Here is a 22,830-nt window from a genome sequence, read left to right on the forward strand (position 1 = left end):
GGGGGTACAAAATGGGGCACAGTCTCCCAGATGTGGCCTCAGAAGTGATGGATAAATAACTTCCCTTGATCTGCTGGTCATGTTCCCTATTAATGTCGTGCAGTATGGAGTTTGCCTTATTCACAGTGGAAGCAGGCTGTTGGTTTACATTAAGCGCAGGGACCACTGTAACGCCTGGGTTCATTAGCAGGGCTTTTGCTCGTCTGGTCAGTTGCCAGCCTGTACATGTCCATGGGCTATTCTGCCCTGGTGCAGAACTTCATGCTTCTCCTTGAAGATATCAATTGGCTCAGTCTTGAAGTTTGTCAAACTTGATGGATCAATAGTACTTTCTAGCATGTCAGCCATTCCCCCGGTTTAGTGTCATTCGCAGATATGCCAAAGGTGCATTCAGTGCCATTGTTGGGGTCATTGGTATTAAACAATAGCTCACTGATTAGTCGAGCGTGGATGGGCTGGCTGTTCATGCTTTACCTTCTCATCATGCATATGCTGGGACGTGCATTCCACGAGGATGTGCTCCATGATTTTTCCAGGGACTGAGGTAACCTAAGTAGCCTGTATTTCCCTGGGTCCTCCTTCCTATCTATCCCATCTGAAGGTAGGTGTAATGTTAGCCTTTTCCAGTTATAAGGGAGTTCTTCACCATGATTTTCTGTGACAGAGAAATGATCAACCAGCTCTTTCAGTGTGGGTGATTCCCATGCAACCCCATGGATTTGAATAATTCAGCTTCTGTAAGTAGTCCTTGCCCTGTTGCTCCCCTACTGTTGGTTGCTGCTGTCCTTCCAAAACTGCACTGGTAGGCACAGGGGTCTGGTAACAGGCTTTGCCTATGAAGACCAAAGGGAAAAAGGGGTTGAATACCTCGGGCTGTCAGTATTTGGCCATGGGCTGAATTATCTGTCGGTAAATTGTCTTCTCTATTCATTAATGAACTGTAGTTTTAAGAGGAGCAGCAGTTCATCAAGGTGTATAAGCAGGATCTCACGGAGCAGAAATCACAGTTTTCTGAGCTGGTTACCTTAAAGCTCAGATACCCGAGTTTGTAATTAACTTGAGAGGTTAGACTTATATTTCCAACTTGCTAAGTACCAGTATTAGCTCTTGTTACACTGAAATATGGAGCCCTAGAGAGACGTGCTGTACTATAAAGCAGATGGAATAAATGAATAACAAGAAATAATTTTTTACATGATTTGTGCAAATGGCCTATATTTTGCTTTGCCTTGCTTAGTCCAATGACAGTTAATCCACAGATACTTACAGTGTCGTAAGGGAACTGAAACATGATTTAAATCTTGAAGCATCATATAAGCAGGAACTTTAAAACTAACATTCGTATTAGTTGCAAGAACTTCTTAAAAGCATGGCTAATTAGTAATGACTTAAGTTATGCAGCAAAGAATAAAAGGAGTTGAACTTAGGTCTTGTTAAGTTAATCTTCTTTTGCAGTCTGTGAGTTGAGTTACAGCTTAGGTTCAGTGTTACTGCATTTTGTATTGTCAACAGCTTGTGTTTCAGTGGACCACGTTGTAAAAGAAAAGAGAAGAAAGCCAACTTGGACTATTTTTATTAAATTTTAGTCTGGACGGGATCAGTGTGGTGGTTGGGGTGAAAGCCAAAATCAAACTCCCCCATTTTGTTTTGTTCAGCTGAACTTGGTTGTCCTCTGGCGTGCTGCCCATCTGTCCTGAGCCCTCAGGCAGCACAGCTCCGCACACCCAGCAGCCTGTCTGGGGTAATGGAAGGCTGCGCAAGAACAAACGCTTGCATTTTTCCCTATCAAGCCTTATACACTGGCCATGAAGCTCGCAGCTCTTGGTTTCCTTCCTGAGCTCCTTCCCAGAGGGGTCATGGTGTTGTCCTGTCTATGGGTAGAAATGCCACCGAGCAGGGTCCTGCTTGGCAGCCTTACTGCCCAGGTGCAGCCCAGGACTCGGGTCCCACTTCAGGTGTGGAGGTGTTGGGGTCTCCTTGCCATGCAGCCTCTCATACAGAGTGCTTTCTGGTGTCGAGACTTGATGCATCAAAGTCGGAGAGGTTGGGGGTTTGCTTGCAGCACACATTTGGGCCCAGTAAACGCATCTGTGGCTGCTTTACTTAGGTTAGGACTGTCCTCCATATTGATACAACCACCCTTCATGTTTGCATTAGGCCTTTAGGACACGAAGGTGATTTCATGTCTAATTCTTTTCCTGTTGTCTGACTTAAACTCACTGTCAGTAGCTGGTATTTTTTGTGCTTATTTATGTGATTGCTAGTGGGTCAGATTCTACATTCTGACTTGCTTGCAGAAATAAAAGTTGAAGATCCTTGAACAAGGAGTTGGAAGCATAGCATCTAAACTACCTATTTATATTTTAAAGAGCTGCTGGGTCTTCACCTTAAAAAAAAAAAAATCAAGTTTACACCTGAGTTTGTTAATGATAGTAAAGGTTCTTGATAGTCAGAGAGGACTATCTCATCTCCTTATAAAAAAGTAAATGCCCAGCGTGCATCTTGAAGTGTACCGGGAAAAAATTTTCATCCAAGAGAGGGATGTGAGGAAGGGAAAGAGAGATGTATAGCTGTTTTATTCTACTTTAAGTAATACTGGTAAGGGGTTGTTTTCCTAATTTTTCCTTTAAAAAAAAAAGGCATTTGTGATTTTCAGAGAAGGAAGAAGTGGGAGCAGTGGAATAAAGACATGGGGCTTAATTTCCACAAACTTAGGGGAAGTGGTGTTAATATCATAGAATCATGGAGTACCAGGTTGGAAGGGACCTCAGGGATCATCTGGTCCAACCTTTCTGGCAAAAGCCCAATATAGACAAGATGGTCCAGCACCCTGTCCAGCTGAATCTTAAAAAGTGTCCAATATTGGGGAATCCACCACTTCCCTGGTGAGATTACTCTAGTGTGAAAAATTTCCTTCTTGTGTCCAGTCGGAATCTTCCCAGGAGTAACTTGTACCCATGACCCCTCGTCTTTTCCATGTCACTCCTTGTAAAAAAGGGAGTCTCTATCTTCTTTGTAGCCACCCTTTAAATACCAGAACATGGTGATAAGGTTTCCCCCAAGCCTTCTCTTCTCAAGGCTGAACAAACCCAGTTCTCTCAGCCTTTCCTCATCTGGCAGGCTGCCTGGCCCTTTGACCATCTTTGTGGCCCTTCTCTGGACCCTCTCCAGCCTGTTCACATCTTTTTTGTATAGCAGGGACCAAAACTCAACACAGTACTCTGGGTGTGGCCTGACAAGCACTGAGTAGAGTGGGATAATGACTTCTGTATCTCTGCTGGTGATGCCCTTGTTGACACAACCCAGCATCCTGTTGGCTTTCTTTGCCACTGCAGCACACTTTTCACTCATCTTGAGCTTGTTGTCCATCAGGACCCCCAGGTCCCTTTCCACAGAGCTGCTCCCCAGCCAAGTATATCCCAGTCTGTGCTGCCCTCCTGGATTATGTTTTCCCAGGTGCAAGACCTTATGTTTGTACTTGTTGAACTTCATAAGGTTCTTGTTAGCCCACTCTTCCAGCCTACCCAGATCTTCTTGCAGCATGGCTCTCCCTTCTGAAGTGTCCACTTCCCCACTCAGTTTGATACCATCAGCAAACTTCATCAGGGTACACTTGTTCTTATCATCCAGATCACTTATGAAGATATTAAACAGCGTTGGACACAATATCGATCCCTGGGGGACCCTACTCGTGACAGGTTGTCAGTTTTGAAAAGAGCTATTTACCACCACCCTCTGGGTGCAGCCTGTCAGCCAGTTCCCCACCCACCACACAGACCACTTGTCTAGACCATAGTGTTATCAGTTTCTCTAGGAGGAGGCTGTGGGGAACTGTATGAAAAGCCTTGGAGAAATCCAGGTAGACAATGTCCGCCACCCATCCCACATCAACCAAACAGGTTACTTTGTCATAGAAGACGATCAGGTTTGTCAAGCATGATTTGCCCTTGGTGAATCCCTGCTGGCTTTTCCCAATCACGTGCTGCGTTTGACTTGTGACAGCCCCCAGAAGGATTTGTTCCATAACTTTCCCAGGGATTGAAGCTATCCTCTGGGAATGATAAGGATTTTGAGAAAGGAAGAATGGTTTCCAAACAAGGCAGTTTAAAGTTTTGCCTTTGATGCTGCGAGACTGGAAAAAGAATCCCAGAAAAATTGTGGTAACCATAGCTATGGTAAAAGCTGTAAGAAGGGATTAGATGAGCTCTGGAGATCTCTCTCCATTTCTGTGATTCTAACGTCAGGCTACATATTTTTGCACATCATCTTGAACATGGCTATTAATAGTCTACCTGTAGTTTAGATACAGATTATTTATTTGTTTCTTTATATTTCAAGTATTATTTCTAATTAAAACAGGTGTATTTGCAACACAATGACATTGTCATTGACAACATAGCAAAAAAGTACCAAAGCGTTGTCACAGACGTAACTAGTGGTTAGTTTTCCATTGCCTTTCTGTATTATCAGGTTTTTTTGTACATAAACACATCTGCTGATCTCAATGCATTAGGATGAAGGATAGGAAAAGAAGCTGAATTATGCAGACATGTTAATTAGAAGGAAAGAGGGATGATGAGGTCTTCCAGCAGCATTTTCTAATTGAAGTCACTGGACTGGCATTTTGGCAATGATTTCTGCTTCAGAGATCAAGAGGGATTATTTATTCTTAGCAGTTTTCTGTCTGCAGCTCTCAAAAGTTCAAGCAGGCCAGGTGACTTCCATCATTTGTGAACATCTTTGAACAAGCAGTGACATTGCACTGAGACCAGAGGGTTTATTTCTAGCCCGTGGAGACAGGCACTTCCAGGCAGACTGTTTGGTTTCCTCTCTAACTGTAAGGGGAGATGACTGCTTCTCCAGTTTTGTTTAACAAAAAGGTTCATTTGAAAAGGCATCACTCTTTCAAAAAAAAAAACCCCAAAAAACCCAAGAACAAAAAAACCCCCCACCATTATAAGATGTGGGTGAGTTTACTGCATGAGGGGTCATACGCTCTTTGGCAGCCTTTCTCTCACCTGTTTGTGAGAATGGTGAAACACAGCTAGTCCACAAGTCTTTCTCCTAGCGCTGGCCTCAAGCAGATACCTAGGGAAGCATGCAAGAAGCAGGCAAGCGTGGAGTAATGCTTTGCTAGAATACCCACCCCCGCCATTTGCTATCAGCTTTCATGTGAAATATGTATCCTTGCTGGGTGTAAGAAGTGGGCCAGGGAAGCTTGTTGTCGTTTTAAACTGTGTTTCTGTAGCCTGTCAGTGGGCTTTAGAAAGCAGAGTCCCCTTTCTCCCCAGTGTGGTTGTTGCCATTTAGAGGCGATAATTGAGCACATCATTTACTTTTATGGCTTGCTCTGTTTTACCAGCAGCCCGGTCTCTAGCAGATCCTTTGCGTCTACCACAGGGATTTTAGGGGGAGAGTAAAAGTCCATTTCCTCCTTGTTAAAGTGGCAGCTGCTCGCTCTGGCTCTGTGCCCTGGGGAAGCTTCTGCAACTTCCTTTTCTACAGATGTACAGAGCTGCCATTTTGCCTTTGAAAAGGAAACCACCATGAACCCCAGGCCCCTCCACCCATGCATGCCTCAAGGGTTGAATTTATGACCCAGGAATGGTAGAGATCTGATTGTTTTGGCAGTGCAGGCCTGTAAGTCTTTTCATCTACTCATGAATACTGCTAACATTGTAGTGTGTCTGGAGTTTAGAGGGGATACACAGACTTTAGAAAGGATGTAATGACAGTTAGGGCAACAAATAAACCTTGAAAAGCAGCAAGAAATGGGAGCTAGTAGGAGTGTTGGTGGAAAGAGAACAAGAGAGGGATCACAGTCTGAGAATGGAAACCTTAGTGAATATGCCTACTAAGTTCCCATAGCCAGAGGAAAATCTACTCGCTCACGTCCACCTAGGTGCTGTGGCTGAAATGCAATACCTGAGCTGGGGTGACAGTGAGATGTGGTGGGGAAGGTACTAGTGACAGAGAAGCAGAACAGGTCCTTTTTCCAATTTTATTGATTTGTCGTATGATTTCTGTGAAGATACGAAGGTCTCTGTCTCGTTTTCCTTTGTTTAATTGTGCATCTCTTACTGCTTTGCATTTTCAGAGATCAGTTAGTGGCAACCAAACTGGAGAGACATGGTTTGAATGGTTTATAGCAGGAAGTGAGTGTGAAAACCTCAGGAGGAAATGGCTGGGTTTGCCCAGGTGTATTCAGGCAGTCGAATGCTGCAGACAATAGTGGTATTACATTTCTGTACTCCTCGGTCTGCTTTGACACTCCATTTATGATGTGTTTCTGCTCATACAGGAGCAGCGTACCGTACCTTGGTACAGAGACTCACTGTTGCTGTCAGCACTGGAAAAGACTGAAGCTGGCATCCCCATTGTCCTCAGCCAGAGGTTGCCCTGCAAGACACAGATGTAAAATGTTCATCAGAAAAAACTGAACAGTGGATCCTTAAGAGTGAGTAAAAAGCAAATCTGACTTTTTGATATTTTTTGTCTAAAATGTATAAAAATAACGCCATGCAGGAATGCATTAAAGTTCCCGGGTAAATAGGGATTGAGAAAAGCTCAGAGGTTTACCTGTGGTGCCGGGTTATGGTATTTATGTCACACTGCTGTGTCCTTTGGAGTATGTAGTTCCTTATCTCCTCTGCTGTCCATGTCCACCCCTGTTGAACTGCATTTCTAAGGACCGATGGGTGGAGACTAGTGAAGAAAAGTGTGAAGCGTCCTATTGAAATGGGATTTCCCTAAGCAAGACGCTGGTTCCTAGGAAGGAGAACTGCTTTGTCTGGGAAAAAGATCACCTGGGAGGGATCAGCTCCTGGGGCTGATATGAAGGTTGCATGGGAAAATGCCTGCACAGCTGTATCAGGAGAAGAGATATCCTGTTTTGTGGGCCATGTTCACCCACTCAAGCAGGGAAGCTGCACAGAAATGAAGAGGACAGCATCCTGGTCTGCCTTCTCCAGGACACAGGTGGACAACAAGAGTTTCCAATGGCAGAGACAGAGAACATCTTCAGGATGCTTGCTGTTTTCTCCGTGATTTTCAATTCCCTTTTACTTTTGAATAGTGAATGACACTGTTCAGAAATGCACTGCAAATTGCATTAGGTGTTTTGTAAGTTGTAGCTCTAGACTTTGAGAGATGAACTTGTAGACCCAAAGGATCGCATACTATGTGGGATGCTACAGAGTATGAGGCAGCAGCTGGGAAGATTGGAGGGACGTGACTCCAATGCCCAGGCCTTGCCTAGGCGTTCGAACCCAGGTACCACTCCTGCCTTTCCACAGCTGAAAGAGGTCTGCCTGTGGAGCCCATCCCTTGAGACACATCACCTGTGCTCTGCCCAGACCCAGCTGGGAGAACATGCTTAAAATTCAGTGACTGGTTTCCCTCAGAGCAGTCTGGGGAATTTCCTTTTGTGGAGTGCTTGATCAGCTGAGATATTTGTCTGAGGTATATACATTATCGATTAGTAACTTTTTATGCATGGTACAGCAATGCTGTTTCCTGAACCTTGAATGAAAGCAAGATGCGTGTCTTCTGAGGCTATCGTAACAGCAAATATGTTAAAATGAAATAGTCCTGCTTGACATACCAAGGCACCTACAATTCTGATATACATGAAAGAAAAAAAAAACCCAAGTCAATCTTTGCTACCATAATTAAAGCAATGGCAGACTGAGAAATACGTTGTTAGAAACAGATTGCAATTACCTGTTTTATTTATTCCATTTTCTACTTAAAAAGGAATCACAGCTATATGAATACTCAGGTACAGGAAAGCATTGTGAGATACTGGCTTTTCAGATAGGTGGAGCCTGTAATGCTTTCTGTGGAAGACAGTGTTTTTGTCAGCTTACATGAATGTGTGTACAGTGCCTACTACTTCCCTGGTATGCAGACCAGGACTGTAGTGCTGGATGGAGAGGAAGATGAAAGACCAAAGTCTGGAGACATAGTTCCTTAAAATCTTCAACTTCTGCAGTTTTCAATGTTAAGAGCCCAAACACTCTGTATGAATGCACATAGTTCCTTAGAAATGAGATCTGTGTTTTTATGTGCTTGTATGTATGTGCATCCATATGTAGGTATGTTTGTGTAAAATAGTGTTTTCATCCTCTCAGCTACATGCAGAAAGCATATGTGAGTGTATAGGGAAGTGGATAAGTGTTTTATTGGAGTCACAATGACTGAAGGATGTAGTTCTGTAATATTATTTAGCTGTTAAATTGATGATGGATATAGAGATGAGTTGCATGTGTGTCACATACATATACATGTTTGTGCATATATGTAAATGTGATACAGGCAGAGAGAAAAGAATAGCTTTCTCCAGTTAGCCTACTTCACATGAGGAGGGGTTGCAGCTGGGGGACTCTGACGATTCTGAATAAGGTACGTGTTTGATGTCATATAATGTGTTTGTTCCCGACCTGGTTGTGTACAGCATGTTGCAGTAGTACCCTGTACACCTGCTGGAATAAGGTTTGTGATGATGGTTGGGTTTCTCAAGAGAAAGTCAGAAACTGTCCCCCTAGAAAGCCCCATCCTATGCACAAGGAGGGACTTTCCATGCACTAAGCTGTTTTATTGTTTCTGGGAAATAAGGCAGTCTCAATGCTGGAGGATGAGCCGGGCTTGTGGGATCATTGCCAGAAGCAGCTTAGGGCTTGGAAATAAAATCTGAGAGTGTGGCGTGATTTCTAAAGTCCATGCAGAACACAAGTCATTACTGAGATTTGCTGATACTTTCTGCACCACTTGTTTTTGCATTTCTTTTCTGGTGTGAGTGTTTTAATTCTAAATAAATCACAGTGATTTACCGTTGACAGGAGATGTCATGGTGAAGTCAGGCAGATAAAAGTCCTCTGGTAAATTGCAGAAAGCTGCGTGTTTCTCACAGATACTGTGGATAGGATTAATTTAATCTTACTTTGGATGTTTATAGTGCAGTACCCGAGATGATGCTTAATAAGGTAAGTAATTTTAGACTGTGATTCATCTGACAGTTGAAATGTACTTTAGGATGACATGGATCATGTCCTTTGTTGACCATAAAGGAAGCCTAGCTGAGTAAGCCAGTGGTAGATGTCTGCACTGCCCAGTGAACCTTTTTCTTTACATCTGGTGTCACAGTGCTGTCCAGAGAACGCCTGAGTTTTGGAGAGTCCTGAAAATTTGCATTCAGTCATCCATGATCAGAGCAGAGGTGGTGCCACACATTTCCTTGCAATCAGTTTGTTTTTCCTTTTGTTCTCATGAAGCTGAGATTTGGCTTCTGTCATCAATGACTGTCTTGGGAGAAACATCATGTAATATAATGGAAGTAATATTTTTTGAACTGTTACTGTGAATCGTATATCTATGGTAAGACTTGCATGTGTACTCTTGTCTTAAAAGTGTAGTCTGTGCCATACAAGCTCTAAAATAAGAATTCATGAAAATACAGTTCTGTTTTTTGGGTGGATGACAGAGGATCCTGATGTTTCTGACTTTTAATCCTTTTGTGAAGATGTTTCGAATTTCACTGAAGCTGGAGTGAACCTGATTGCTTCTTACATTTACTTGGAAAAACCTTCCTATATAGAAGAGGTGGGGCAAGGAATGTATGAGACTGATCCAAATGTGCAGCGTACAGGGCTGAGCATAGACTGGCCATGTGGGTAGTGGGCATGGTCTGGATATTGGGTTTGGAGCTCTGTACACGTGAAAAGAAGGAGAAGACAACAAAGAAGCTAGCAAGGAGACAGTAGACAAGAATGCCAGTAGTGCTCCAGGGTGGTGTGCTGCAGGAGTGTGCTTGCACTAAGGGATGCTGTCCTGCTGTTTGAGTCTCACTGTTGAAAATCTCTAGCTTTCCTAGTCTCATTCCAAGAGAAACCATTTAGATTGCAAGTGTAATGAATTAATCTTTTTGCTGTGCAAACTATTCTGTGAGTAGTGCATATCCTGCTGTTTTATAGACTTTCCTGTTCTATGGATGAAGAAGTAATTTCCTCTTCTTGTGGTGTAAACCTTCACCCAATGAGCATGTGTGCAGTTTTAAACATGCGGTTCGTTTCAGTGGCTTCAGATGACTATAGCTTAATAAATTTTCCAGTGAAGGGCCATGAAGGGACTGGAGCATCTCTCTAATGAGCAAGGTCTGAGAGAGCTGTTCAGCCAGGATGAGAGAAGGCTCAGGGGGATCTCATTAATGTACAGAAATACCTCAAGGGAGGGTGCAAAGAGGACAGAGCCAGGCTCTTTTCAGCGGTGCCCAGTGACAGGACCAGAGGCAGCGAGCACAAACTGAAACACAGGAGGTTCCCTCTGAACATCAGGAAGCATCTTTTCACTATGAGGGTGGCCGAGCACTGGCACAAGTTGCCCAGGGAGGCTGTGAAATGTCCATCCTTGGAAATATTCAAAAGCCATCTGAGCATGGTCTTGGGCAACCATCTCTAGGTGGCCCTGCTTGAGCAAGGGGGTTAGACCAGATGACCTCCAGAGATCCCTGCCAACCTCAGCCAGTCTGTGATTCTATGAGTTTGGTAGAACTGGCTGGTTGTCCCACACAAACTGTTGCCAACCTTCTCGGGAATTCTCACAAGGTTGTGTGGAGCTCCTGTCAAGGGTACTAAATGCCTGCTCAATAGCAGGCCCCCAGAAAACACTGAAAATGTGGCTGGATGCTTAGGAAATATTACCCCAGTGACACTTTTGTGTTACAATGTTGGGTCAGATGGTGAAGTCAGTTAAAACTGCCTTTGATAGATCATATATGCAGTCAGGGCACCCGATTCGTAAATTTGTAATGGCCCTCCTTACACTAATTATCAGTGAACCAGAGCAGACACATTAGATCTATTACACTTACTGCAACAGGAATAGCACAGTACCCACTGGCATCAGCGTTTTACATGAAGAATTAATTGTGCAGTTAAGCTGTTGTTTTAAAATGTGTTTCCTCTTGGTGGTGGAAGTCTTCATCTGTGTAATACAGAAATTCAGCTACTAGACAGACCTAGAGATTCAGAAGGTGGTTTGTAGTGTGGTAGTTGTGGTATTTTCAAATGATACTGATAATTACGCAGTTTTATGGACCCATTCAAGAGAGTGCCCAACACTGTGAAGCAGTAACGTCAGCTTTCTCCAGTGCAGCCCCTTCAGGTATAGCAACTGGATGAGAAATTAAGACATCTGCAGAAAGCTTCTGAACTGATTTATGGTCCTCTTTGAGGGAAATATATTTAGCCCACAGAGATTGATTTTTCACAACTCACAAATAGATTTATGAAGAAAGTAGTACTCGCATATCCTTTGCCATTTGTTCCGTATATATTGTCCTTCATGGGTGTTGTACATGAAGGGGCCAAAGATATTTGGCATTCATTTTACTGCCTGCTAACACAGACATTAAAATCAGGGGCACTGTATATGGTGATAGGCAGGATGACATCTACATGAAGAGAAAATTCTCTATTCTCCTGCAACACAAATACATTTATTGGTGTCTGAAAATACGCAAAGTAGCTCAGTCTCCTTCCCCATCACAGAATCACAGAATTATCTAAGTTGGAAAAGACCTTGAAGATCATCTAGTCCAACCTTTAACCTAACACTGACAGTTCCCAACTACACCATATCCCTCAGCGCTATGTCAACCCGACTGTTAAACACCTCCAGGGATGGGGACTCCACCACCTCCCTGGGCAGCCCATTCCAACACCTAACAACCTGTTCTGTAAAAAAATACTTCCTGATATCCAGACTAAACCTTCCCTGGTGCAACTTGGGGCCATTCCCTCTTGTCCTGTTGCTTATTACTTGGTTAAAGAGACTCATCCTCAGCTCTCTGCAGCTTCCTTTCAGGTAGTTGTAGAGGGCAATGAGGTCTCCCCTCAGCCTCCTCTTCTCCAGACTAAACAACCCCAGTTCCCTCAGCCGCTCCTCGTACGACATGTGCTCCAGACCCTTCACCAGCTTCGTTGCCCTTCTCTGGACACGCTCGAGTAATTCAATGTCCTTTTTGTAGTGAGGGGCCCAAAACTGAACACAGTAATTGAGGTGCGGCCTCACCAGTGCCGAGTACAGGGGCAAGATCACTTCCCTGTCCCTGCTGGCCACGCTATTTCTGATACAAGCCAGGATGCCATTGGCCTTCTTGGCCACCTGTGCACACTGCTGGCTCATGTTCAGCCGGCTGTCAATCAACACCCCCAGGTCCCTCTCTGACTGGCAGCTCTCCAGCCACTCCTCCCCAAGCCTGTAGCGCTGCTGGGGGTTGTTGTGGCCCAAGTGCAGCACCCGGCATTTGGCCTTATTGAAGCTCATCCAGTTGGCCTTAGCCCATTGCTCCAGCCTGTCCAGATCTCTCTGCAGAGCTTCAGAAGATTTTCCCATGGTAAGTTAGAGAGCGTGCTTCAGATGGTAACTTGGGAGAGGGTGGTACCTGACACTGAGCAGTACCTGCCCAGGGACCCAGACTGGAAGCCTTGAATCTCAGGGTCACTGCAGTGTGGGGGGCAGACCTCCTAGTTACTCTGGTGCCTTGTGGGCTACAGAGGTGCATGGGAAGCCGTGATTTGGGAAGGTGCAGATTAAAAGGAGTTGAGGAAGACAGTCAATACATGTTTTACCTATGGAAGATACACCTTCGTAACCCATAAGAAAGCATCCCTTGAGGTTGTTTTAACAGGGAAAAAAAAGTAAAAACTATTTGTACTACAATTTCATTTTGGGAGGAGGAGGGAGTAGTGTGAAAGCTCAGTAGGTATTGCTGCTTTCCAGCACTTCAGTCTCACTGTCCTCAGCTTCCATCATGGACACCTCTGATCCAAGGGCTGTGCATGAGTTATTGCTGAAGAAATATTAACTGTCAGTGTCTAAGGAGGGTCTTTTTCCTCATAAAGTCTCCCTCATTAACATGCTTCCACCAGTGCAACTTCTGGTCTTGCCAGAGATTTTCCATTGAGATAATCCCTGCACAGGTGTCTCCTGACGTCCTCGCAAGCCGACATGGTCACAAGATCAGCTGTACCATCAGCATTAAAAGATCTTAGGGTTAATAGCATCATACAGTAAAGGAGGAAAAAAAACCCAAACCTGTTGTGATGCATATAACCCTTTCTAAAATGCATTATTTAATTATTTTTTTAAAAAGTTATTGTAATCATCCAGACTTGTGTTTTGCAAGGATTTGACTTATGTTGTCTAGGTGTTTTCGACTGATTAAGCAGTTGTGGAGTGCTCCTAATGAAAGTAATTACATTAGTCCTGAGAGGGATGCAACGTGTTGTAAAACAGGCCATAACACTTTTAGCACAGTAAAAAGGGGTTTTCGAGTAGATACTCTCTCTGTTGCTGCTTGAAATGTTTGTGGGTTTTGGCTTTGCAAGTTATTACTGCTTCTGTCCCTCCTGCTTGTGTAACTACACAGAAATGGGTGTTAAAATAGGCCCCCAGGGCTTCTCACACTCACTTAAATGTGTTTTTCTTGGTGCCCCCTGTTTCTGAAAAATAGAAACAGTGTTTAACCCTTAGTTCACAAATCGAGTGGTGGAACAGAAAGAACTTGTAAGCTCCATGGGAGGGTGGAGTGGGGAAGAGATGCAGGAACTTCAGAAGGAGAGGAAATGCATGGGCATTTGGCTCCACTGGGTCCAAAATCAAGAGGATTAAACTCAGCAGAGGTGAGTGCCAAGCACTACACTTGCTTGGCTGTGAGAATGGATCTCTGCTTCCTACAAGGCAGGGAATGACTGATTAGGCTGCAGAAACAGATCTGAGAGTTTGGAGTGGGCTGGGAAGTGAATTCGATCTGTCTGATGCAGCTGCAAGGAAAGGCAAGCCTGGCTCCAGGGTTTTGGGATGCAGAAATGGAGCTGTGGAGACCAGAGGGAATTATTAACTGGAGAGTTGTCACGATTTGAGGGGTTACTTGCCCTGTGGGAGTAAGGAGATTGCAACCAAGGGTTTGCAGGATTCCGTTGTTACCGTAAAAGCTTACCGTAATACACAAGGATACAGAGGCTTCATCTCTAAACTTCTTTGCTTTATTAAGTAGTTACCTAAAATAACACAAAATGCACCACTAGCAAGTATACCTCTGATCAATACAGCAAATACATATATCTCAAGCTATTACAAATTATTATCAGCAATCAATAATAGCAGAAACAAGTGTATATATATGTAATATTACAGGTTACTACAAACTTATTCCTGGTAAACTTACTGATAGTATAACAGCAGATGTACTTACGTTAGATTACTTATATGTGCATATATATATATGTATGTTCATCATATTGCCAATACCAACTGCATCAAACTGGTCCCAGAAGGGGGAGAACAAACTGAACAGACCCCAGAAGTGAGCCTGGAGGGGGACCAATAAAGTAACAGGCAGAGTCTCACTTCAAAGATGATCCTTGTCATGGAGTTGGGAGTCAGACAGACATCACTGGTGAGGGTTCAAGAACTTGTCTAGGAGATCCTGTAGAAGGCTCATGCAGAGAGCTCAACCTGTTTAGGAAAAGGAACCATCTAAGGAACCTGAAGGTGCACAAGTCCATGGGACCTGATGAGATGCATCCGTGGGTCCTGAGGGAACTAGCGGATGAAGTCGCTGAGCCACTATCCATCATATTTGAGAAGTTGTGGCAGTCCAGTGAAGTTCCCACTGACTAGAAAAGGGGAAACATAACCCCCACTTTTAAAAAGGGAAAACAAGAAGACCTGGGGAACTACAGGCCAGGCAACCTCACCCCTGTGCCCAGCAAGATCATGGAGCAGATCTTCCTGGAAACTATGCTAGGGCACATGGAAGATGAGGAGGTGATTGGTGACAGCCAACATGGCTTCACTAAGGGCAAATTGTGCCTGACAGATTTGGTGGCCTTCTACAATGGGGTTACAGCATTGATGGATAAGGGAAAAGCAACTGATGTCATCTACCTGGACTTGTGCAAAGGATTTGACACTGTCTCGCACGGCATCCTTGTCTCTAAATTGGAGAGACATGGATTTGATGGATGGACCACTCAGTGGATAAGGAATTGACTGGATAGTCACAGTCAAAGAGTTGCAATCAATGGCTTGATGTCCAAGTGGAGAGCAGTGACGAGTGCCATTCCTCAGGGGTCGGTACTGGGACTGGCGCTGTTTAACATCTTTGTCAGCGACATGGACAGTGGGATCGAGTGCACCCTCAGCAAGTTTGCTGACGACACCAAGCTGTGTGGTGCAGTTGACACACTGGAGGGAAGGGATGTCATCCAGAGGGACCTGGACAGGCTTGAGAGGTGGGCCCGTGCAAACCTCATGAAGTTCAACAAGGCCAAGTGCAAGGTCCTGCACATGGCCAAGGCAATTCCAAGTGCAAATACAGGCTGGGCAACGAGTGGATTGAGAGCAGCCCTGCAGAGAAGGACTTGGGGGTATTAGTGGATGGAAAACTGACTGTGAGCTAGTAATGTGTGCTAACGGCCCCAAAAGCCAGCCATATCCTGCATCAAGAGAAGTGTGGCCAGAAGGTCAAGGGAGGTGATTCTCCCCCTCTGCTCTCATGAGACCCTACCTGCAGTGCTGTGTCCAGCTCTGGGGCCTTCAACATAAGAAGAACATGGACCTGCTCGAGTGGGTCCAGAGGAGGCCATGAAGATGATCAGGGGGCTGGAGCACCTCCCCTATGAGGACAGGCTGAGAGAGTTGGGGTTGTTCAGCCTGGAGAAGAGGAGGCTCCAGGGAGACCTTATAGCAGCCTTCCAGTACATAAAGGGGCTACAGGAGAGATGGGGAGGGACTCATTATCAGGGAGTGTAGTGATAGGACGAGGGGTAACAGTTTTAAACTGAAAGAGGACAGATTTAGATTAGACATAAGGAAGAAATTCTTTGCTGTGAGGGTGGCGAGACACTGGAACAGGTTGCCCAGAGAAGTGGTGACTGTCCCATCCCTGGAAGTGTTCCAGGTCAGGTTGGCTAGTGGAACGTGTCCCTGCCCATGGCAAGGGGGGTTGGAACTAGATGATCTTTAAGGTCTCTTCCAAACCATTCTATGATTCTATGAAGGAAAAATACATGCAGCACAGGAAGTTCTCAGAGAGAAAAGCTCCATTTTGGGTAAAAAAAGTCCTTTTTGTAGCACAGAGACATGAGAGGGTGTAGGACGCCATGCCTTCAAGCAGCCAATAGTGCTGTTAATTTTTAGTTTCTCCTGGGAGAGCCAATAGATGATGATAATTTCTGTTCTCTCAGACCAGTTTTTATTTTCCAGACTGTTTTTCTGTTCTTGCAGTTAGAACAGCCAATGACCTTTACTGATTTTTACCTTCTCAGGATGTTTTCCCCTTTTTCCAGACTATTTTTTCCCTTTTCAGACAATAAGTTGCTGTTACAGTCCCTTGGTTTTGTGCTTATCAATGGTATCTCAGGATGCCTCCGGTTTCTAGGTACCTAGCTGCACTTCAAAGATGCTGGCTGCGCTTCTCAAGGATGCTGCTGGTTCCCAGGCTGGCAGTGCCCAGGCTTACATGCCAGCAGGCATTTTCTCTGTTGGTATTTCAGCAGACATATTCTTCTGCTCAGGATTTCTCCCCTTGCAAGAGGGTTGCCTTTAGGGCTGCTTCACATCAAGAGTCCTCTGCAAATACTGTGTGTGGTTTTGAGTACCAAGCCTCAAAAGAAATACAGCAGAGAATGAACAAACAGAGACCTGGAAAAAGTGATCTAGAGGGAGGAGACAAAAAAAATGCAGTGTGTTTTATCTAGAATGGAAAGCAATGGAGGAAATGAAAGAAGGGAGGGGGACAGGGATCCCCATCCATGGGCAATGATCTTCCATGCTTCATTGTATTTGTTAATATATTAGAAAAAGATTAGGGATTATTTTTATAAAATGGCTTATTTTGTGGGGAAAAGAAACAAGTGTAGTAATTGTCTGGGATACAACACTGACAGTATTGAAATCTCAGTTTGTTGCCCTTGTTTCTGTACCATTATATGCTTCCACCTGTAAGAAATGATGTGGAAGTCCAGTCTGTTTGCTGAGACTGCTGACAAATGTATCCTTTAATATGTGTTGCAATTTTTTGTCATTTATGAACATCTTTGCACTAGAATTGGAGTAGAGACCTTTTGTGGGGGTCGCGTAGGATCCTGCACAGCCATGAAACAGTAGCTTTGGTAGCTAGCCTAACCTGGTGGAGAACTGAGCCTGTGGTCCAAAGAGAAAAGCTTCATCCCCTTCACCTGCTGCTGTGTCACCTGAAACACTGAGCACCATCAGAAGTGTGCAGCACGAAGGCTTCATGCACAACATCAGAGAGTCTTTTCTACCTTTGACCCAAATTCATGGACAGGAGAGGATAAAGTCCGTAAACCTACACTTTTCCAGCAGGCTTTGTAGTCACTAAAGGCTGAGCTCTCTCACTAGGATCTCCTCAGACAAGCTTTTAAGTTGTTTCCCAGTATTTGAGACCATTTTCAGGGCTCTTCTGAAGTCTGCTGAGGCCAGAGGGAGCCCTCTGGTAAGCTCAGCAGGTTTGGGACCTACCCTAAAGTGATTCCCTGTGTGAATCAGGTGCAGCTAGTTTTAGCCCACTGATAATGGTTTTTCTCGGGTGTTACAGCCAGCTTCTCTACAGCAGCACTGGGGGATCAGCACATGGGTTCAGGGAGTAAGAATTACTGTCTCAGCTGTGCTGACTGGGAGGGTGATACCATGTCCAGTGGAGTGGAATATGACCTCTGTGTTCACTTCCCCGCTATGGTCAGTTTCTCTCACTTGCCCTTTTTCCAGTGTGTGCCAGGTCCCTGGATATCTGTGCTTCCTCTGGCTGTTGCAGTGCCCTGTGATGGGATGCAACTGGAAAAATTACCTTCTCTCGACAGTAACAGTGGGCACCATAATTGGGGGACACACTGCTCCATGGGTTACGGTGGACATACATTTTCACCCATGCTTGTCTGAGTACTTTTCTCTCCCACCTTGGCCACTCCATCCTCAGGATTTCATCCACTGATTTTCAGCTTTAGCCTTGTTAAGCTTTTAATTGACACATTGCCTGTCAGACTCTTGCACTTATGCCAGATGCTTAGCGATATTGAGGAATACTGTGCTAATACCATAACATCTTGGGTACTCACAGTGTCTCTGGGATTCAGGGCTGAACTGGGGGGCAGTGGTCCAGCTCCCTCACTGTGTCTCCCAGTGCTCTCCCAAAACATCAGCAGTGACAGTACAGGAGGGACTGGGTCATTGCTGCTGGCAGCTCCTGAGTCGTGTTTTTCTTGAAGAGGAAGAACATCTCTAGTGCTCTTTTTGTCAGATGGAAAATATTTTGAAGCTGGTAAGTGTGTTTTCTTCTTTCCTGCTCTGTCAGTCAGAGCATTTTCTGATTGCTGCCTGGCTGCATGTCTTTACTCATGTTTATAAAAGATAGGATCTATCTCAAATAGAAGTTTGTGGCTTGGCGCTGGCTGGCATTAGATTATCGTAGTGGTGTTTTCTGGGCTTGGGGGGAAAAAAAATCTATAAGTGCAGGAATTAATTTTTTCTTAAAATTTTCCAGTGTGTCTTTTGCAATACTTACCTGAGTTGCCGTTACTGGGAGAGTGTGGGGTTGCTTGTGCTGGCCTGGAGGAGGGTTCAGAGGAAACCCAAGGAGTAGCAGCCCACCACACCAACACAGGAGCAGCGGAGTCCTCAACAGAATGGCAGATACTGCCCATGTTATAGGTAATTTGAAAAGTGGTGTCTCTCTGGTATGGAGGTGGAGCAGGGAGGTCAGCAGGCCTTTTCTGGCATGGAGGATGATAGCCTTGGGTAAGAAAGTAAGGAAGAGCCATGGAGGAGGAAAGGGAATTTGTTACGGAAAGGATTTTGGCTCCCAGTGAGGTTCTGCAGTCAGCTTGGGTGGGATCTGTGTGGCCTTTTAATTGATTGCCAGGTGGCTCCTGCACAGAAGATGATGGTGAGGGACAGTTCTCCTATCCAGAAGCACCCCACTGTGCATAAGCGTCACATAAAGCTCCACTCTCCCACGAGCACAGCCGCGTCCCTGCTTCATTCCCAAGGTTGGGCTCCGGCACTTCTGTTAAACAGCAGTGAGCTGGAAAGACCTCCTAACTGGTTTATGCAAATGGGAGCGAGACATCTCATGCATGTGTGTTTGCACATGGGCACTGTCCCCTATCAAACAATAGATATTGTTGTGTTATGTAAATAGTGCTCAACTGATGAGGGCTTGCTGAGAATTGAGCTCACTTGTACTGAATTGTTTTGACATATGTGTGCATGCAGGTGTTGAAAGACAGGGTGGGGAGGGTGATAGAGTTGTGAAACTTCAATGAGATAAACAAAAGAAAAAAAACAAATAATATTGTATGAAAAGTGGTACGTATATAATGTGGATAATGAATAAGGGGAATTAGGGCTACATGGCAAAGAGATAAGTAGGAGGGGAAGAAAAACAGTTGTATTTGTATGAGGAGATTAGTGATGTCTAACCAATGATTTGAAACTGCCTCTGATCTTCATCGTTGGTCGCTGTGTGTCCATGCCTCTCTCCAAAAGTGTTGTGCTTGGCGGTTACAACTTTGGAGGTTGGTTTTGGTGGTAATAAGGCATCGCCTGAGAGCAGCCAGGCAGCTGAGGAATTACATCCAGTGAAGCTGATGGTGGAGGTTAGGCAACAGATCCGCGCTCGCCAAAGCAGCTGGGGAGGCTGCGGCTGCTGCCTGCCTGCCTTTGCTGCCTGTGGGGTGTCTGTTGGTCTGGCTGCAGGTGGCCACCAGCTGCGGTGGAGCAGTGACATCAATCAGTCCGATCTGGTTGTGGTGGGAAGCGTGATGAGCAGCTGTCATGCAGATGCTCCCTGGGAGGCTGCTAAATAGTCATTGTTGAAGTAATTAATAGCAACAAGTGGAAAAAAAAAAGAAAGCCCAGAAAACATTTTCAGATGTCCCAGCCCGTGCTGATACTTAGGGTGATGAATCACACAACTGTCCGTAATAAAATGGAATGATTTTACTTGGTACGATAAAATATGCAATGACAACAATAGGAAAAAAAGCGTAGACCAACATAAAAGCTATCAGGCTTCAGGTAGGCGTCCATTTCAAAATGTTGATTGGTATAAAATCTAACTCCAAAAATAGTATTGATGTTGTAAAGAAAAGTATGAATCAGAAGCATATTGTTCTTGACTTGTGTGGCTTTGCTGCTCTCCAGATATAGCTGCTGCTGGTGTGGTCTTCATAATGACACCTTTGGTTTTTAACTGTCTTCTGGGGCAGGAAGGGCTGACGGCAGAGTTCTCCCTTTAGCAAAATACATACATTTTTCCTGAGTAGTTTATACTGGTTCCATGGTGGAACTGGAGAAAAATCACTGAAAGCAAAGCAGTGCCGCAGGTCTTGGAAAAAGTCTCTTAAAGTCAGTTGAGAGAAATGGCAGATATATCTGCATCGTGCAGTAAATGATAAAATGAGTTCCAGGAAACTCACTCTTCCTAATGCAATAATCTGCTCTGCTGAAAAATGCTGTTATTCTAAAGTGAGTACAATCTTTGTGTTTATGTCATATTTTAAATATGGCAAACTGCTTCGCAAAGATGCTGGACAAGAAAAAGCATTTTCTAAATTTAATATACTGTTATGTACTAATAAGCAAAGAAACCCATTTTACTCTGAGAGCTGAGTAAAGAGCTGGACAGTGTTTAGATAGAGGAAGTTTTCTTAGAAAGACTTTTTTATTATTATAAAATAGTAGCTATTATGTACCCTCCCATAAGAAAATGGTCCAACTCCATATCTTAACACTGGGCTATTCTAAAATAATTTAGAATAATTTCATTCCATTATTTATGTCGTATAAAATGAAGCTACCAGGTGCTGAGAGTTTATCTTGGACTATTCAGCATCATTTCTGGTGATAAACTAGGAAAGAGAATTTGGGCTCCCTTGTAGAAAAATGGGGTCCCTTTTTATTTTTTTTTTCCTTTCATCTTGTACCTTGCTACACATGGAAACTCTTTGTTAGCTATGTAAGCATTCTTTTATTCATATACTACTTTAACTTGGTAATTGTACTGAGTGACCTGTCCTCTGGCATTGCATCTTTTCCATTTAGCGCAGGAGACTTTATAAAGTTGATTAGCTCATAGCTCTTAAATCTTCCACAGTTTTCAGGTTTTTTCTCTTCCCTCAGAGAGCAAGATGATTTTTTTAATCCTTTCTGTGAATTTAGAAGAGGCTATCGCCTAGCCTTAGAGTATCTGTGATGTTTGATGTGTCCTGGACTTCCCTTTGGGTTTCAAAAATCATCATTCCTGAACTATTTTGTTACTGACTTGTAGGTGATACAGCTGCTGAAGCAGCCTGGCAGCAGTTTGGAGGGGAGGGAGCTGGGGAGGGAGAAGGTACGTAGAATGTTTTTCACCCGCTCTGCCAGTTGCATGGGAGAGAGACCAGAGCTGCGAGCTTTATGACCCTGCCACTGAGAAGCCGGCTGCCCACCTGCGCCGTGGCTGTGCCATCCCAGCCGAACATCTCCTAGAGCCTCTGCAGGGCATCGTGAGTCACTGAGCCACGGGTATCATCCGTGGGGATGCAGCTGGACCTCAGCGCCTGGGGACGGTGCCTCGCTGCTGCTGGTCAGGAATACTCATCCACAGTCAACCTGTCCTTTTCCATGCTCTGCTGATGGGGTGAGCGGGTTATCCTTGGGGTGGGGGTGGAGGGGGGAACAGGTTATCTTTGGGGGGAGCAGGTTATCCTCGGAAGGGATTGCCCCATGGTGGAGCAACTGAACCTGTGGGCATCACACCTGGCCAGCTTCCCTGGAGAGGCTTGGGAAGTAGGTGTTGCCTTCCCAGCCTGCCCCAGGTAAGTAATCTGATCTTAAACAAGGAAACACAGAGATGGCTGTTTCTGATTTAAAAATATGTTAAAGCAAAATAATTTTTTTTTTGTTCTGAAGGCAGAAGGTTTGAATATGCCCATGCTCTGTGCTTCGCCCGAGCTCCTGGATTTGGGGGGTGATAACGAGTGATTTAATTCTGGACACAGGTGCTGGCAGCAGGGATGCGATTCAGTGCCTGTAATTGTTTTGTCAGGTTCATTTTGCACCATCTGGGTGTGAAAGGGGCGGTCGAGCTTTTAATTGTAGTCCTTGGGCATCTGATACCTTTCTCTTCCTGCTGCCGGTGCAGGAGTGTTCAAGGAAAGATGCTCTGTGCATCTGAGGCATGTGGAGAGTTAAAGCTGGCAGGGAGCAGTGCCACTGCCTGTTGAGCTGCTGCGCTGGGAAAGGGCCCGTTGGGTGGGGAATGAGAAGATTGTACCCACTCCCACTGGTCACCCATTGCCTTTTCCTACTGGTTCAGGAGAAAAGGAAAGTTGGTCTTTCAGCTGTCTGGGCTTCCTGTGCTAATTGGACGTGCTTTTTTGAGTTGCAAATAATCCCAGCTGAGGAGATGTAAAGCAGCCAAAATGGGGAATGTGACCTGTTGTGCAAGCACCCATCTGCAAAGCAGCCTGGAGCAGGAGCCAGCCTTGTGATGTGACTACCCTCCGGGAAGGGGGACCGACAACTGCTGGAGTCTTGGACAACGTGGGAGACATACGTAACAGACCAATAGCTGAATCAACTCCTTGCTATGCTTTTATATGTGATCCAAGCGTTGGAAGAGGCAAGAAGGCAAACGACATAACAGTGGTGCCATCTCAGCCCGTCACTCTAGCGTGGCAGGGCATGGTAGGCTGAGGAGACTTGTGATCTCCAGGGGGAATGTTCTGCAGTAATGGGAAGGCAGTGAGAAAGAGGGAGAAAAAT

General features: G+C 44.8%; 1 protein-coding gene across 2 annotated transcripts in view; it reads left to right on the top strand.

The window, feature by feature from the left end:
• Positions 1-22,830, top strand: part of ANKRD6 (ankyrin repeat domain 6) — a 114,962-nt gene that overhangs the window by 51,050 nt on the left and 41,082 nt on the right. For both annotated transcript variants that reach the window (XM_074862071.1, XM_074862072.1), the window contains exon 3: positions 6,302-6,457. The gene's annotated coding sequence lies outside the window, so the exon portion shown is untranslated. The remainder of the gene's footprint in view (positions 1-6,301; positions 6,458-22,830) is intronic.

The sequence above is a fragment of the Strix uralensis genome, chromosome 3, assembly GCF_047716275.1.
Source record: "Strix uralensis isolate ZFMK-TIS-50842 chromosome 3, bStrUra1, whole genome shotgun sequence".
In the NCBI taxonomy this organism is placed as follows: Eukaryota; Metazoa; Chordata; class Aves; order Strigiformes; family Strigidae; genus Strix; species Strix uralensis.